This window comes from Oncorhynchus keta, chromosome 6 (genome assembly GCF_023373465.1).
Source record: "Oncorhynchus keta strain PuntledgeMale-10-30-2019 chromosome 6, Oket_V2, whole genome shotgun sequence".
In the NCBI taxonomy this organism is placed as follows: Eukaryota; Metazoa; Chordata; class Actinopteri; order Salmoniformes; family Salmonidae; genus Oncorhynchus; species Oncorhynchus keta.
The window spans coordinates 41,659,853-41,666,336 of NC_068426.1; positions in this window are offsets into that span (position 1 = coordinate 41,659,853).

Genomic DNA, 6,484 nt, shown 5'->3' on the forward strand with positions numbered 1-6,484 from the left:
TACTGAACAAAACATTTAAACAATTTTACAGAGTTCAGAAAAGGAAATCATTCAATTGAAGGAATGGGGCGGCAGCCCCATTGTGGTTAGAGCGTTGGACTAGTAACCGGAAGGTTGCGAGTTCAAACCCCCCAGCTGACAAGGTACAAATCTGTCATTCTGCCCCTGAACAAGGCAGTTAACCCACCGTTCCTAGGCCGTCATTGAAAATAAGAATGTGTTCTTAACTGGTTAAATAAAGGTAAAATTAAATGCAAACTAGTCTCCTTTCAGCGAAATTCGCAGTTTTGAATGCAACATGTGAACTACGAAATTCGTGTAGATCTGATGAGAAAAGTTTGGCTGTATGTGAACAAGTGGCTCAGCCAATCATTCACATGCAGGAAAATTGTTTTATTTAATTTTTCCGTGAAAAGACAGAACTTACCTAAAAATAAAAATAAATACAAATGTAAAACTAAATAATAAAGAAAAGTATATCATTTTTAAAGAAACTAATGACTTATGGCTAAGTCATGCTCCTTTGTAAAGTATTTTGAATGATTTTATTTAGACAGGAGTAATTATATTTTTGGCTAAACATCTATTTACTTTGGGGGAATCGAGCATCCAGCAAGACTTAAAACCTCAACGTCAATATGGAGAAGTCATATAAGTAAAAACAAATATAAATAAGTTAGAAATTGTGCTACTAATGCACATGACGGCATAAACACGTCTCGTAAAAGTAATGTTTTGTTTGGTTAGATTCTGAAAATTGTAGAAATAAAAAATGTTCCTTCAGAAGTTACATGCTAGGCAGGCTAACGTTAGTTAGCTTAGTAATTTGCTAGTTATCATACAGAAGGTGTATATTAATAATTATATAGTTACTACAGGTAGACATGCAATCATAATTGACTGTAGCACATATAAAGCACCCACAAGCTACCGGCTGAAAACACAATCGTCGCGGGACGACCGAGTGAATTTCCGGGCAAGGGCGGTCCATTTAAAATTAATTTCTTCCTCCCTCACCCTGCAAGTGTAAACTCTTCAGACATCATGACACGTCATCAGGAGTGTCCACTTAAGTTGAGGGCTGGGGGGAGAGGGTGTGTTTTAAGTGTTTGGAATACAGCCCTTGAAGGATAGCTCTTGTCCCAAAATAGCCCAGAATGCCCATTGACAACGCATAGGAAACATACACAATGGGCGTTAATGCGATTTCAATAGAGTTTCCATCTCCTCAAAAGTATCTCTGGAAATATTAGTGTCCCTGAAGCAACGTCAAGATTTCTGGTTTATAGATTTTCCCTTCCAAATAAAAGTCTGCGCTAAAACTGTATGATACAGAATAATTTTTGCAGCTTTGCATAGTGCATAATGTTAAAAAATATATATATTATAACTACATGGGGGAAAAATCTCAACTGAAGAGAATTACTACTTTGTATAAGATAACAAATATTAGAAGGTGGAGCACATTTTGAAATGTTTGTAGTTTAAATAAATGAATGTAAAGAACATAATAATAATAGGCTACCGAAACAATATAATGAACATTTAAAAACATTATTTTGATTGTATGGTTAATTTGAACTAACTGGTGCTATTGTTCAAGGATACAATGTTTAAAATGTAATGTTTAAGGAAAGTCCTGCTGTATTTTTGTTGTGTTGCACAAACAAATGACACTGTACAGGAAACACGATTGATTGTGCGTCCATAAAACCAGGGTCCAGTCGTTTTCTCGCTAAAGTCCTTATTATACAAAAAGCAAGGTCATAGCAAGTGTTGCTGGACTTTTACTGTGATCAAACAGCTTAAAATGGAGCTACTGGACACTATACAGTACATATATAAGTGTTGCTGGACTTTTACTGTGATCAAACAGCTTAAACTGGAGCTACTGGACACTATACAGTACATATCTAGCACTGTACAAGCAAAACAATTGATTGAATGTCCATAAAACCAGGGTCCAGTATATTCACTATAGTCCCTAGAATCAGTGTCGATTTTAGCATGTAAATCTTGGTGGGTCAAGATATTTCAATATTTTTAGATGCTTGCCAGCAAAGCCCCTATTCAACACAACACTAAAAAATACATTACTTGCACTATAATGGTGACAAACTGTGCCCACAAACTGCTCTACATAAAACTGCCCAACAGCAGAGCTTTCTTTTCAGCACCATGGAGTGAATCCTTACCACCGCCACACCTGGTTATCAGCGGAGCCTTGTCTGGCAGACAAACAGTTAAATCAGCCTCATTTACTGCCATTTGATAAAAAAAACATAACTGATATGGCTGACTTGCCATTAATCTAATGTGTTTTTTACTGACAATTGAGGCAATCCGTAATTTCGATTAAGACATTAATGAGTGATCTAAGACGGACGTCGTGTAGTCAATGTAACTATTTGTTCAGCACTTAACTCACAAAACACCAGTCTCAATGTTAACAGTGAAGAGACGACTCCGGGATGTTGGCCTTCTAGGCAGAGTTGCAAAGAAAATGTCATATCTCAGACTGGCCAATAAAAATAAAAGATTAAGATGGGCAAAAGAACGCAGACACTGGACAGAGGAACTCTGCCTAGAAGGCCAGAATTTTAGAGGACACAACCAAAATTACAGGCCTCTCATCTTTTTAAGTGGGAGAACTTGCACAATTGGTGGCTGACTAAATACCTTTTTGCCCCACTGTGTGTGTGTGTGTATATATATATATATATATATAAATGGTTATGGAACACAACCACCATCTCGACCCTAACCGATATGTCTCATACTATGTTGACCAAGTGGGTCATGGATTACCGGGTTACCATGGTTACCATGTAAAGCAGAGGTTAACCATTGAAAGAAACCCAGTAAGTCCGTTAACCATTGAAAGAAACCCAGTAAGTCCATTAACCATTGAAAGAAACCCAGTAAGTCCGTTAACCATTGAAAGAAACCCAGTAAGTCCGTTAACCATTGAAAGAAACCCAGTAAGTCCATTAACCATTGAAAGAAACCCAGCAAGTCCGTTAACCATTGAAAGAAACCCAGTAAGTCCATTAACCATTGAAAGAAACCCAGCAAGTCCGTTAACCATTGAAAGAAACCCAGTAAGTCCATTAACCATTGAAAGAAACCCAGCAAGTCCGTTAACCATTGAAAGAAACCCAGTAAGTCCATTAACCATTGAAAGAAACCCAGCAAGTCCGTTAACCATTGAAAGAAACCCAGTCAGTCCGTTAACCATTGAAAGAAACCCAGTAAGTCCATTAACCATTGAAAGAAACCCAGTAAGTCCATTAACCATTGAAAGAAACCCAGTAAGTCAAAGACGACGTAAAGTGAGGAGGTCTCGACCAAAAACTGCAAAAAGAATACTAATACTAAAATAACAACCACCATGGCTCTTTCATACCACATGTCCTCTAACACTATAAAGACAGAGCTCAATCTTTTCACGGCCCCCTTAACCCAATAGATAGGTCCTGTTATGTGGAGATAACCCCACTCTCTGCCATGACAGACAATGGACCTATAGAGTTTTTCATCCCAGGCCATTGTGACAACTACCTGGCCCTCAAAAACACCTTATTACATTTACGTGTCAAAGTGACCAAAATACATGGTACTAATATTGCAAATGATGCCAAGGTGAGCCTCATTAATTACCCAGTGGCCACCATCTTCTCCCAAGTGAACGTGACTTTGGGTGAACGTCTTATCAGTCAAAGCAGTGCCACCTATCCTTATAGGGCCATCATGGAATGTTTACTCAACTACTACGAAGACACTATTCAGCACTGGGCTGTTTATCAAGGATACTGCAGGAGCATCTATGGAAGACATAGATCCCACCACCGGTAAAAACAAAGGACTGGAGGCAAGTGCTCGCTACTGTACAGAATCTCGAGGGCCTATACACTCTGGCATTTTCTTTCAAGAATGTTTCCTCTTAAATTCGGTTGATTTAAGGCTAAAATTAACAAGGGCCAAGGAGGAGTTTTGTCTGATGTCTGCCTAAGACGGTGACTTTAGTTTAAAAGTGTTGGGGGCTACACTTTTTTATTATTAAAACGTGTCTGTATCTCCAGCACTTCATCTGGGTCTTTGATGAACTTTGGGAACTCTGGGTCTTTGATGGACTTTGGGAACTCTGGGTCTTTGATGAACTTTGGGAACTCTGGGTCTTTGATGGACTTTGGGAACTCTGGGTCTTTGATGGACTTTGGGAACTCTGGGTCTTTGATGAACTTTGGGAACTCTGGGTCTTTGATGAACTTTGGGAACTCTGGGTCTTTGATGAACTTTGGGAACTCTGGGTCTTTGATGAACTTTGGGAACTCTGGGTCTTTGATGAACTTTGGGAACTCTGGGTCTTTGATGAACTTTGGGAACTCTGGGTCTTTGATGATGCTTTGGGAACTCTGGGTCTTTGATGAACTTTGGGAACTCTGGGTCTTTGATGAACTTTGGGAACTCTGGGTCTTTGATGAACTTTGGGAACTCTGGGTCTTTGATGATGCTTTGGGAACTCTGGGTCTTTGATGATGCTTTGGGAACTCTGGGTCTTTGATGATGCTTTGGGAACTCTGGGTCTTTGATGCACTTTGGGAACTCTGGGTCTTTGATGAACTTTGGGAACTCTGGGTCTTTGATGATGCTTTGGGAACTCTGGGTCTTTGATGAACTTTGGGAACTCTGGGTCTTTGATGAACTTTGGGAACTCTGGGTCTTTGATGAACTTTGGGAACTCTGGGTCTTTGATGAACTTTGGGAACTCTGGGTCTTTGATGGACTTTGGGAACTCTGGGTCTTTGATGAACTTTGGGAACTCTGGGTCTTTGATGAACTTTGGGAACTCTGGGTCTTTGATGATGCTTTGGGAACTCTGGGTCTTTGATGATGCTTTGGGAACTCTGGGTCTTTGATGAACTTTGGGAACTCTGGGTCTTTGATGAACTTTGGGAACTCTGGGTCTTTGATGGACTTTGGGAACTCTGGGTCTTTGATGAACTTTGGGAACTCTGGGTCTTTGATGAACTTTGGGAACTCTGGGTCTTTGATGAACTTTGGGAACTCTGGGTCTTTGATGGACTTTGGGAACTCTGGGTCTTTGATGAACTTTGGGAACTCTGGGTCTTTGATGAACTTTGGGAACTCTGGGTCTTTGATGAACTTTGGGAACTCTGGGTCTTTGATGAACTTTGGGAACTCTGGGTCTTTGATGAACTTTGGGAACTCTGGGTCTTTGATGAACTTTGGGAACTCTGGGTCTTTGATGATGCTTTGATGAAAGGAAATTCTCTTTACCCTCTCCAAAGAATTACCATGAAAACATTCAGCATACCCGTGGGGAGTAGAATCTGCAGTAAAAAAAAACCTGTTTTTAGGCCCGTTACCCCACTACATTGTTATAGGCTTGGTTGATCACGCCTCTAGTACAGGTAGCTTACATGAAAAAAAGACTCTCATTTTCAGCATTTCAATGCAGAGTATGTAGCTCTCTCCGCTAAGGTCTTCAAACCACAATTCAATAACATATCTGTGCGAGTATTTTACAATCTATTCCTGGCTACAGGGAGGCATCTAAAAGATCTCTCTTTACCTATTGACAGAAATGATTTTGCAGAGGGTTACACATTGTATGGTTTCAATTCATCACCCGATGATGACACCTCAGGAAATCTGTCTGCGGTGTCCCAAGGTTCACCTCAGGCAGGAAATGTGTTTCCGTTCACCTTTAGCTTGTTAATACATGCTCTGATTTAATCTTGGATGTGAATGCTCGAAGACAAGTCTTAGTGGATTGTTATTATTAATTAATATATTAAGGATCATTGAACAAAAACATGAATACCCAAAAGCTAGAAGGTCTCATGCGCTGCTTGATTGGAAAAACATTTGTGGAGTATGGGCTTGTGATGAACTACCTTTTGAGAAATGGAAAGATCGACCGGCCATCTTTATTGTCAATAACACATGCCTGGTGAACATTGATTGGCCTGCTGTGACATTAGAAGATGAAGGAGGTAGAAAAATCTCAACTTTTTTTGATTCCTTCGGCTTTCCCCCCCTGGATTTTCACGTATCTATTAAACAGTTTTTGAACAAAAATGGATCAAAGCTCTACTACAGCACAATATAACCTTTCTACTACATGTGGTCAACACTGTGTATTCTACCTATGCCAAAGAGCCTGTGGAGTTTCTTTTGAAGATGTTATGTCTCTTTATAACGATGATTTAAGAAGTGATGATAGCACCATAGATTGTTTTGTTAGAAAATATCAAAGGTGTTTAAGTATGTGTACTTTAATACTCTATAATCAAGGTGTATGTTCACATTAAATGTTTAAATGTCACAAATGTTAATTGTATAATTTAAAAAATATATATTTATTGAATTGAATCAAAAGTCATTCAAAAGTCTAACCACCCTGAGAAATTAGGATTAGGAAAAGGTCCGGAGGCGCTCGGGGGTGAAGACTCACCCA